The sequence below is a fragment of the Apis florea genome, unplaced genomic scaffold, assembly GCF_048593485.1.
Source record: "Apis florea isolate Af1SG1 unplaced genomic scaffold, ASM4859348v1 contig_3170_pilon, whole genome shotgun sequence".
NCBI lineage: Eukaryota > Metazoa > Arthropoda > Insecta > Hymenoptera > Apidae > Apis > Apis florea.
In genome coordinates this window covers 323,131-334,842 of record NW_028256714.1, presented here as the reverse complement: position 1 = coordinate 334,842, position 11,712 = coordinate 323,131, and the positions used below count along the sequence as shown (strand labels likewise).

The following is an 11,712-nucleotide window of genomic DNA, read 5'->3' as shown; positions in this document are numbered from 1 at the left end:
CACAGATCGAGGGAAGAAATATTTCAGGGAAATATCGTGCGGATGATTGGTAAAGTAAATTAATGCGGTTCGATTAATGCATCGAATATTGTCGTATTCGTGACGCGAACAACCCCTCCCAGCAAGCACGTTTTAGGGAGGAGCGATTTTGAACGATTTTCTGGTATCGATGGTTGCACAAGCCGCGATTACCACGAACGAGACCATGTGCCACGAGACCGTGGCCGCCCCGAGCCATGAATTTCACACACGATTTCCCTCGGCTCGAAGAAATATCGACTTCCACGCTGCATTTCTTTCTTCCAACCACGAGAAATTGAAAGGAGAGTATTTATATTCGTCACAGTGCGAGCTTTGCCTTCGAGCCACGTGCCACGGGATAATAATCGACTGCTAGGATGTTATTACGATAAATTGTAACAACGATCTCGTGCATCTTTTACTTTTATCCTTCTTGCGAGATAATTACTCAAAGATTATTCCATTGTTTTCGAATCGTTGAAACAATATTTCCATCTTTTCAAAAAAGATAAACATTTTCTTCTATAAGCAAATATTTATATCGCGCGGAATGGAAGAGAAATTTTTGCATAAAAAAATTTCGCGAGAAATACATCGTGTGTGGGTTTCGATCGGTAAAGGAAACTGTATCTATCACACACGAGGCGGATCGTGTGAATTTTTGCGTTCTTTTTTCGCACGGTTCCATCCAAAAAAGGAAAGATACGACGCACGAAAAGGATCGAAACACCCCGGTGTCCCATGGGACAGGACGCTTTTGTGCCGAACGAAAGGGTCCATGATCATGATTATGGATGGGCCTTAACGTCGATCGAGCCCCGTGGTCGGTTTACAATGGTACGCATTGATCGACTTAATTACCGTGATATCGACGTAATTAAAGCCCCGTTGTGTCAAGACCCTTCTCTCCAAGGCGTCGACAAAACCCGTGACTGGACTCCTGGCATCAGGATTCCATCACACCCTCCGTTGCTCGCTCACTCACTTTTTTTCCTCTTTGTTCCGCCCGGGCCGAGAAGAGGAGACCGCTCTGTCACTTCCTTCGCACGCCTCGCCGATGCTTTCTTGATAAGCTATTATCCGCACGGTGACCGCATCTTCACCGCGTATTCCACGCTTCACGCGTTTTCAATCACGTCACATAACAAGAAAAAAATGTAAACTCGAGACCGGTGCAGAAAAATTCCACAAAAATCTTGGTCGTCCATTACCGAACACCGAGGTGTTACGAGAACGACATCTATAATTGTCGATCACGCCCTCTATACGCGTTACGAATTGGCGAAACAATCGAACATCGTCGTTGTCGTACCAGTTGTGTGGTGCGGTATCGCGTCGCGTGGATTCGGGTTCGTTTGAAAATTTACCGTGTCCTTGTAGTTCATTTCCCTATATATTCCCTATATATTCAATTTATATCGTTTTGCGAAATTCTCGCGAGTACGGTAAAACGGTTCGCACGCTCGATCTGAATAGAAAGTGTAAACGAGTGCAAAACGAGAAACCTAACCACATCGTGCAAAATTCTCGAGGAGTTTGACAGGGATCGCGATCGTCCGAGCAGTCTGAATTCGGTGAGTAAAGAAATAAATGTTTTGTTTCATTCGGTTGTGTATTCATACGGTTACGTTAACAAATCGAAAACGAGGTCTACGTATACGAATACGATTCTCGTCGCGGTACGGTCAATTAACTCGTTCGGAAGAAAAGATCTCCTCGCGGGAAAGAGGTTTGATTGATTTGCGATCCTCGCTATCGACGTAACGAGCAGAAAGCCACGAGTAGAGCTTTCCGTTCTCCTCCCGTTTTGCTCGTTACGTTCGAACGAAACGTATCGTTATAATTACGAGGCGTTGGCGTTTACGAGCGAAGGAACGATGCCTCGCACTTGTTAACCTCAACGTTCTCCTCCTCGGCGCGCCATTCGTTGGTAGGTAACGCGAGCACAGCGCCCTCTCGTCAAAGAATTCTTTAATTTCGCGCCAACGGATCGCGCGTTTATTATATTACACCGTTCCACCGTGCATTTTAAATCGCGCAATCGTAAAGACTCGGAACTTTGTCAGAAAAATTGATCGTTGCAGAATCGTTACGAGTCCCTGTACTCGTGTATTGTACTCGTAGATTCTCGACGCTGAAAAAGATTTTATTCTCTCTCTCTCTCTCTCTCTCTCTCTGCACATCGTGAAACAAACACGCGCTAGAAAAAGAGACAGTTCCTCCCAGCGGGACAAAGGAACGATTCCCTCGTAAAATCGAAACGAATCTTTCCCACTCGCGTCGACAAGGAACGCGTCACCCAAGGGGCCGAAACCCACTCCCCCACTTTGGAACAGGAATTCCTCGGTCTCGGCTCGAATCCATCCTTGGAGAATTACACGGTGGAATTCGCGCCCTCTTTCCTTCGCTCCCTCTCGGCCCCTGTGTTTGGCCGGGTGCCGCGCTGTCCATTTGCAATTCTGACACACTTCGCGGCGCGGCTATAGAAGCGATCGGGACGAGGCCACGCTGGAATCTGTCCGCAGTTTGAAGGAGGAGGAAGGTGCCGCGAGTGGCGGTAGCGTTGGAATACCAAACGATTCCCGGAAACCGTTTCGCCTTCCTCTCCTCTTCAATTTCGTCCTCCTCGTGTCGCGGCCCTCGAACAGAGACCTCCCCGTGCCTTCGAGTTTTCGGGCGCGATACAGAGGAGGGGGATGTGGAGTCTCCGTGGCCAGGTTTAAGGGGTCGTTAAGAATGGGTTCGAGGGCCAGGGCCGTATATAACGGATAATTGACAGCCAGTCCCGGGGCCGCCGTTTACTTTGCATGGACATTGAATCCGCGCGGCAACGAATGGACGGATGGACGAAACGAGACGAAAGAACATCGACGTGGGACCACGAAATTCGAACTCGAGGGAGATACGTCGTGGTGGATGCCGTTAAGGGAACGGGTTAAGGGAGGCGCGGTGTAAAGGCAAATGCTCTCATCACCGACCTCGTAAATTCTTCAATTTCGTGAAAAGGCACGTGACGCGCCTATCCTTTCCTCGATTTAATTGCCGCCCGTTGGAAAAAACGAAACGATCCGAATTCTCACGAGTTCTCAATATCTCGTGTCAAATACGATATTTCCTTTATTTTTCCCTTTTATTCTAAAACTCTCAATTTTTACGAATTTCATTTCGATCACCTCAATGATTCCACTTTAAGCATTCGAAAATTATTTCTCGTTTACGGTTTACGTACACTCCGGTTTACGGAAGACGCGATAATCGTCGAGGAAGATGATGGTGAAATAAGATTGGACGGAATGACACGCGTGTGGTAATTAGGAACAGGATGTAAATGGCGATGGAAGGCTCGTCCGCGGACGAGCGTGCTCGTCGCGACAGCGGATCTTCCCACACTGGCGCGACGCGTAACAACATAATGTACAGTTAGACGAATGACAAGTAGAACAATCTCGATGCTCTTCTTCTCGGAACGTCGCAAATTATCATCCTCCACGATTCGTCTCGTGCCTGCGACGCGTTAAACAAGTGGATCAAATCTTTCTTTTCACCCGACTTTTTTCCCTCTCTCTCTCTCTCTCTCTCTCTCTCTCTCTCTCTCTCTCTCTCTCTCCCTTCATCCAAGCTTCTTAAGGAAAAACAAACGTTGGCTCGGGTGAGACTTCAATCGCTCCTTAACGCGGAAGAGTCGACGAAGAGCGGGCAAAGAAGGCGAATATAAATTCCGTTAAACGCCGAGGGGACACCTACGCTTTTACCTTACGAATTTTAAGCCGAGAGACGGGGGAATAAAGGAGAAGAAGTGGAAGGGACACGCGATCCAAAACGAAATATGCATTTCACCGTGGGCCTCGACGATACGAGATTGGTATCAGCCGGGAGCGATGGGACCGATTCCGCGAAAGCAGGTTGCCAGGGCCGAAGTGACTTGTCAAAAGGTCCCCTTCCCCCCTTTTCTCTTTACCCTTTCTTCCAACGGTCAGGTAGTAATCGATCGCGTGGTTTCGGCCAAGGATTTTTCCCTTCCTCGGCCCCTGCGGTTTCTCCTTTCCCTCATATTTGTCGTCCGCTCCTCTCTCTCTTTCTCTCTCTCTCTCTCTCTCGAAAGGAACGGCGGAGTTGTCAACTCGTTCGGCTTACACCGAGTCCAGTGGATCGAGATAAAATCCAGTGGCGGCTTAGCCACCCATAATGACATGGTCGATGGACCAGTTGGACGTCACAATATTGTGCCACGCTTGGCTGCAATGGTATAACCGTTCGATTCTCTTCTTCTTCTTCGAGCCTCTCGATAAAGGATATCGTTATTATACCGATCGAGGAGGACGTAGAATCAACAAGTCGAGAAGAAATAACGTTTGCATCGAATTATCGAGCAAACTCGTTAGCGCGGCTAGTTCATTCGCGTATCGTTTAAATGCGATAAAGAACGATCGCTCCGTGAATATGAGACGAGAAACGTCGTTTTAACGTCGTTCGTATATGTAGTATAGTGTATGTAAATTATCGTCGGTATAAATTATCCGCTCTTTTTTTCTTCTTTTTCTTCTTCTTCTTCTTCTCGAACAGACGATACATTTTGCACGAAACCGGGAATAGAATTTATTTACGGCTCGCGTAGCGAGCCATCTTTATTAGCACCCGGTAAAGAAAAAAACCGGTGGTGATGGCGGCGTTGCTCGGCCGATTTTGCGCCCAACTCCAATTACCTACCCCTCCCCCCTTGATAACAAAGGTCTGGCTCGCCCGTTCCCGACATAAATTACCCGCCGTTTAATTAAGCAACATATTACGAAGAAGAATCGAGAGCCCGTTAACAAACTTTTGCATAATGAGCGTCGGGTAGGTAGGTTTTATCGCGTCGTTCGCGGAGAGGAGAGGAAAAAATGGAGGAAGCAGGGGGGTAGGGGAAAGAAAGAAGATTTTATCGCGGGGAGCGAAAAAACGGACATCGATCAATTTTTTTCTTCCTTCCTTCCTTTTTTCCTCCTCTTTTCTTTCCCCTCCCCTTCTTTTTTTCACGGCGGTGTATTATAGTTAATTAGTAAACGCCAACGTGCGCGTTTCGCATTACTACGTTAATTACTTACTCGAAAAGGAAGGGAAGGAGAGAGAGAGAGAGAGAGAGAAAAAGAAAACTTTCTCGGCTCGAACCGAGCCTTTCCTACCCGACGCGACGTTCGACAGTGAGTGGACGTTCGAAAAGCGAGCGAAGAAGAAGAAGAACCCACCGTTAATAAATTTCCCCGAGTAACGAGGAAGGCCGCTTTATCAACGTCGACGAAAAAACGAGAGAAACGAGAGATCAATTGGTTGGAAAACCGGGGGGACCACGAACCGGAGGAAGAGGAATTAGCTAACGCGCGTACGTATCCTCCTCCTCCTCGTTCTCGGTTTCTAAACCAGTTCGCCGCGCTATCCTCTACGTCGAGAACGATGTACGTTGAGAAATAGGAAGAGAGGGACAATGAGGAGAGGGGGAAGGAGAATAAGGAAGGAGGAAAGGACGTCGCGTATACGCTACTTTGTCCCTCCGGTATATATACGTTGAATCATCCGGTCGGTTTCCTTTCACGAGCCGATGCCAGCCGCATCAAGCCCTGTGGTCTCCTCCGAGCATAATGACTCAATCCGCGATCCACCTTGCCCCCACCCTCTCCTCCCAACCACCACCGCCGGCAAACCGATCTTTCTCCTCTCCTCTCTTCCTTCCCCTTGCGCCCCTCCCTCGTTTTTCGAAAATCCCGTTCGCGTGACGAGCCGCCGTTTGTTAATGGACGTGCAGGGTTCGGCGACCAACGAGTTCGAACGAATCGAGTGATCGAAAGATCGGTTGGGGAGGGAATCGAAGATTGGGGAATCGAGATATCGAGTTATTTTCGAATTCGTAAAGAAGAAGGAGAGAGAGAGAAAGAGAGAAAAGGAATTCTGTTCCGCGCGCGCGGAGAAGATTCTCTCTCGTCAACGAATCGGCGAAATAATCTTTATGAATTTATCGGCCTCCCCTCCCCCCCTTCGATAGATAGACGTGGGAATTTTCGACGGAATTCCATCCGGGATTTTTCACGGATCGCTGTCTCTCTTTCTCTGTCTCTCCACAGATTGGAGAGGCAGATAGAGAAGGCGGCGGTTGGAAGGTAGCGTTGTACGCGGGGCTACACACAAATTTATTGCTAGGAAACGCAATGATCTAGCGACCCGTGGCGAGGAATCCGGAATGGCGATTACCATACGGCACCGCGGAGAAAGGTTGTACAGCGCGTGGTGGACCGCCGTCATCCTCCTCGTCCAGTCGTGGCGTGAAATAAGAACCACCGAGCGCGCAGCCACCCGTCCAAATTAAACGCTCCACGTCGGCCTCGTGTTCAGAAATTTCTCTTCGGGACAGCCGACTAATGCGGCTCCTACGAATGCGAAGGAGAGAGCCAACGCGTTTCCGTTAAATCCTTATTTAATCGTTTCCACCATTAATCAAGCGTTACACGGCAATTCGCTTATCCCTTTTTTTTTTTTCAATCCTACGCGCGTTCGAAATTTACAATTTGCGCCTATACTCGAATTCATTCGACTTTCGGTTTCGAGACAAAAAGGAATCGAGGGTTTTACTACGTGTCGAGTCGTTTGAAATAACAATTCTCTCCAAAAGAGGTTCGTTCCTCGTCCCTTTCTCTCGAATGCTCGAGCGACGTCCCTCCTCTCGAAACTCGAAGAGGTTCGGTACGTCGTATCGAGACGTCGAGGTATCACAATGATCGCTTAATTGAGCGTAAGATATCGTAGTATCGAAGAGGAGGAGGTCGAATCTCTGGTCGATAAGAATTCAGTGTTCCAACGTTGACAGTGGAACAGCTTCGAATGATTCGGCGTTTCTGTCAAGGGGGGAATGCCGTTCCGAACCGGTCCACGCGCCGCCGCACGCTTTTCGGATTGCGCGCGCACACGCTTTGTATCGGGTGTTCATTATCCGAATAAATAAATTTATTCATTATTCCCCTTTCCCTCTTTCGTCTTTGAAACGCTCTGCGTCTACGTGCTCCTCCTGACTCGATTAATCATCTCTCGCGAAAAGATCGTGAAATTGAAATCTTCTCCTCCTTGTTTCCTCCGAATTTCTCGCTATGGAATCGAGAATGGGAATCGGAGAAAGTAGCCTCGACGAAGGCTCGATTCTTAGACGATACATCTGTATCCGGGCGAGGTAGCGAGCAATAATGGATCGTATTGTTACGATTTCAATGGGCCACCGATGCGAATCTGGATCGGGGAAATCGGCGACGCCGATCTCTACGGTGATCGATTCCTCGGTATTCGTGCGGATCCGCGATATCATCGTCGCGATCGTGGAACCGCGATCGAAAAAGGAAAGATATTCCACCTCGATATATACGAATAACGGGCGAGAGAACGCCCGCCAGAAAATCGTGCGTCCACTTTCGATTCGCGTCACGAAAGGGAACCGCGGATAACTTTCGATCTCTCGTGAGTCGAGACCTTGCCGCGCGAGAAAAAGATCGATTTTCACCCATTTTTCACGAGCGTTGCGCTCCGCTCGAGCGTCTCGATCGATATTATCGCGCGCGAAAATCGGTATCGAAAATCGGCCGATGCATGGTGATGCATGGATCGCTGGCCAACGTTATGCCATCGCTCGTGCCAACGGGATAGAGAATACCGGTAATAACGAATCGATGACGCGCCGATAAATACGTCGGATCTATTCGTTATCTCTCTCGCGGTTGTAATTTGTTTCTCCCGAGAGTGTTTTATTACGTAACGCGTAACAGTAGCCTTCGCTCGTCGATCTGTCTCTCCATGTATAAATGACCTTACCTTCGATACCTTCTCGATGACGCGAGAAATAACCGACACACCCGGTGTATCTCGCCGCGATTTTGAAACAATGAAAGGAACACGAGCTCTATTCGCCGACTATTCGCCGCAAAACCGCAACGTCGTAGCGGTTCTCGAGAACAGACACTTTCCCCCCCTGTCCACGGATCGTAACGGATACACGGTGTTACTCGGCTCGTCCACCTTTATGAATTCGTTATTACCGATATCGCCCCCGAAATCCGGCCCCCGTGAAACGAAGCGCGAATCGAGCATTAAGAGATCCGGTTCTCGACCGTGATCCTCGACGAGGCGTGTATCGACCACGACATCGCTGCCGGCTTAATAATGTCTTTGATACGAAATCGCAACTTTGTGCGGCGAGGATAAAGAGGGGAAGAGAAGAGAGAGAGAGAGAGAGGTTGCGTGGAACGAGGGAAAAAGGAACCTGTTATTTTCGGCGAGGCTCGAAGCCGAGGCGAGATTACACGCTGTCACACACCGTTCTCTTTCGCCCGCTCTCTCTCTCTCTCCACCCAACCATTCTCTCTTCCCTCACGGCATCCCGCGCTCGAGGACCGTTTAAGGGGGAGACGAGAACGCGGATGGCCTTCTGGCCCGCCATCCGACGTCTTATTCGCGCGATTATCATCGCTCGTCGATTTGCTCTCGTCGCTTAACTCGGTCTTTAACACACCGATCGCCTCGAGTTTAATCGCGCATCTCCTTCAAATCTGTATTTTAAATCGTCGTCGATCTATTTTTCCTTTTTTTTTTCCCACGAGTATCTATATATCACACAATCCCTTTATACTCGATCGCGTTATCGAGAATACGTTTACGAGCGAGGCTGTTATCTTCCCGGTTGTAACCGAGTTTCGTGGCCGTAATGGGCCCCGCGCCTGCGGTGCTTGCCATTTTCAACGGTCGCTCGAGCGGCGGAGGGGACAGGCGCATTAAGTCGGTGACGCGGTAATCAACGCGTCAGAAAACGCGAGTCGACAAACGATAATAGTCGGCGGAGCGGATCGAATCGGGCGAGACGTCGGCCATTCACGAACGTCTTATTTCCCTGCCCGCCGACGACAGATTTAATCCGGCTTTCCAACCCCGTGTTTTGCGTGGCCACGAATTCTCGCTACTAGGATCCACGCGCGAACAATTAGTAGAATTAGTTTCACGCGATGAAAGTGGTGGTTACATAGCGGTGGAGCTATAATTTCGATCGTGTTTCCAATTGCGGCGGCGTTCCGTGTCGAAATTGGATACCGTTCTATTATCTATTAGGGGGTCAATGTGGTGGCTCGCAACAACAACGTTTGTTTAGCGAGCGTTATAAACAACCTTTTACATCTTTCGCTCGCAAAATTCGTGTTTAATACTTTTCTTTGCGAAAGAGCTCGTTCCTCGTAAACATAGTAATTTACGTGCATAAGCAGGGAGAGAGAGAGAGAGAGAGAGAAAGAAAAAAATATGTAAATTGAAATCACCAGTTTTCTTTCTCCAAAATCACAAGTTAAAAACTCGAACTTGTTCGGTGTATACTTTGAAAATATCTTCGCGATTATTCGCGTAATTAGTTTGAAACTATTATGATTATATTACGAGAGCGAAACGATCGATCGTGCGAAAGGATCGAAAAAAAAAATCCGACCGACCATCCGATGAAATTAAATCAGGAAGGGATCAGAGATATCCGCCAATGTCCACGGATTAAGCGATTTAACGTTTGGAACGAAACTCGTCTACTATCTACTAAAGGTTTTTCTTCGTTTACGAACGAACGGTAGTTTTTCGACGGGAGAAAAGAGGAAAAGAAGAATCCGATAATGGTAGAAACATAAATAATATACGCAGATACGAACGCGTATTTTTCACGCTTCGTTACTCCTTTCTTTCGTTCGACTTCCGGTTTTCCTCCCTTTCATGCGAAACAATATCCAAGATCTTTTGTATTCTTTTTGGATACAATATAATCATGCACGTTTAGATTCTTTTCACACTCGGTTACCGCGGAATGAATATCTTCCCGTATTGTTCTTCGAAAATACCTATTTCTGTTTATTAACATGCAAATTAATTCGATATTATCATAATATTAAATTATTCATAGCAAAATTTCGATCGATCGATGTTAACACGCGACTGAAAGATATCTTATAAATTTTGAAAATTTATTCTATAGAATAGATCTACGAATTAACGATATGTATAATTTACATATTCGTTAAATTTAAATATTTCGTGTTCTACACGGAGAAGAAAGATGCGTAAAGTCGTTAGTAAAATTGTAGTATTTTAAAGATCAAATTCGAATCGGTCAAGTTTCAACAACTGTTCACTCGTTTCCCATTACACGGACTATAAACCGAAAGAGCGAGGTGGTTAACGAGGGTAACGACGAGGATTGCTGTTGTTCGTCGCATAATGGCGCTTCTAATCTTTACTGCCCTCTGGAACACGTTTTCAAGCCATTAAAAATAACGAGAGTCGCGCGCATTTTATGGCGGTTAAATAAGTATCACTTTCAGTTGCACGATGTCGTTATTAAAAGTTAATTCCAGTTGCGAATCCACCGCGACTTGCCACCGAGCTATTATCTACGATAGCGTTCCTTAAATCTAATTAAAGATCTTGTTAAAATTAAAAAAAGAAAAATTTGAAGATTCCCGGTGACGACGAGTCAACGATCGCTCGTTAGAAACGCTTAGATCTATTCCTTTAAAATGCTTTTTCTATCTGACTTTTGGTTCCCGAAATAATTCGTCGTGCAAAGAAAAGAATATTTTTTTCTTTTTTTAATCGCTTACTTTATTTCCGTCGATTCTCTTACTCGATTCCCTCGTCTCCTCTCCTAACCTAAACCGTGTTAGATAAGACGACAGGTGACAGTCGCGATTTCCTATTCCCAGTAAAAAATCTTAGTCGCGAGTTCCTATATCTCGGCAACGGATCGACATATCGAGATAAAACGAAAAAGGAACTTTTATACGGTTTCTTCTACTTTTCGAGAAGATTTCGGTAGTAAAATATTTTTACCTTTTTTTTTTTTTTTTTTTTTTTTTTTATAAAAAAATCGAAGCATCTTAGCGACTTTACGCGATTGCAACGATCGACTCCTTCGACGAGATTATTATCGCGTTAAATGGAATTCCAGTTTGCGAGAGGTTGCGTTCAAAACGCTCAATTTTTATTTTTCGAGCGCAGCCTTTCACAAACGCGGGCCAATGTTGTTCCTCTACCTGCCACGTACAACATTTCTTTCTTTTCTTTCTTTCTTTCTTTCTTTCTCCTCGTAGTACTTTCGTGTTTCGATCAAGATTAGGACGGACAAGCGTCCGGCCGGAGAAATGGTTCGGGCTTAATAACACGCTATGCTCTCGTTGCCTAAAAAAATGACCGCATTAACGGAAACGTATAACCCAACGTCGATGTCGCTGTGTCGAGCGCGTGTAAGTATAATCGGTGAAAGTGAACCGACCAACGAACAAAGCGGAAACGAGCTGTGTGTACTTACGAGCTACTTTTACTCATCTTGGTACAGATCGTATTCGATCGTAAAAAAAAAAAAGAAAAAGGCGAACTACTCGGTCGAAAAACTCGTCGATGCTTTTCTTCTTTTCAAAATTCATTTCAACGACGTCAAACAATCGCGACACGATTTTTTTAAAAACTCGGTTTAAAAAAAAAAAAGAAGAAAAAGGTCTCTGCTCAAACTCGAATCGAACTCGATCCCCGCATACACGCACGGATCGCGTATAAATCTCTGGAAGAAAAGGTATACTGGGGCGAGGAGGAGGAGATAGCTGGCAGGGGGTTGCTAGGCGGCGCACGAGGAGAAAGAGAAAAGGAGGGGGAGGAGAGAAA

At 46.6% G+C, this 11,712-nt stretch overlaps 2 protein-coding genes across 8 annotated transcripts in view; one reads left to right on the top strand and one right to left on the bottom strand.

Annotated features, from left to right (window-relative positions):
• LOC100868453 (uncharacterized) overlaps nucleotides 1-11,712 on the bottom strand; it is a 56,057-nt gene that overhangs the window by 24,436 nt on the left and 19,909 nt on the right. For 2 of the 5 annotated variants that reach the window (XM_086909888.1, XM_086909890.1), the window contains exon 1: nucleotides 883-1,074. The exons of 2 other annotated variants lie outside the window; for them this stretch is intronic. The gene's annotated coding sequence lies outside the window, so the exon portion shown is untranslated. Of the gene's footprint in view, nucleotides 1-882; nucleotides 1,260-11,712 lie in introns of those variants that run through there. One more of the 5 variants, XM_086909889.1, reaches the window with a different exon arrangement.
• The window catches only part of LOC100868571 (L-lactate dehydrogenase A-like 6A), a 78,185-nt gene continuing 67,790 nt past the window's right edge, over nucleotides 1,318-11,712 (top strand). For 2 of the 3 annotated variants that reach the window (XM_086909894.1, XM_086909895.1), the window contains exon 1: nucleotides 1,318-1,595. The gene's annotated coding sequence lies outside the window, so the exon portion shown is untranslated. Of the gene's footprint in view, nucleotides 1,596-5,113; nucleotides 5,381-11,712 lie in introns of those variants that run through there. The other variant, XM_086909897.1, reaches the window with a different exon arrangement.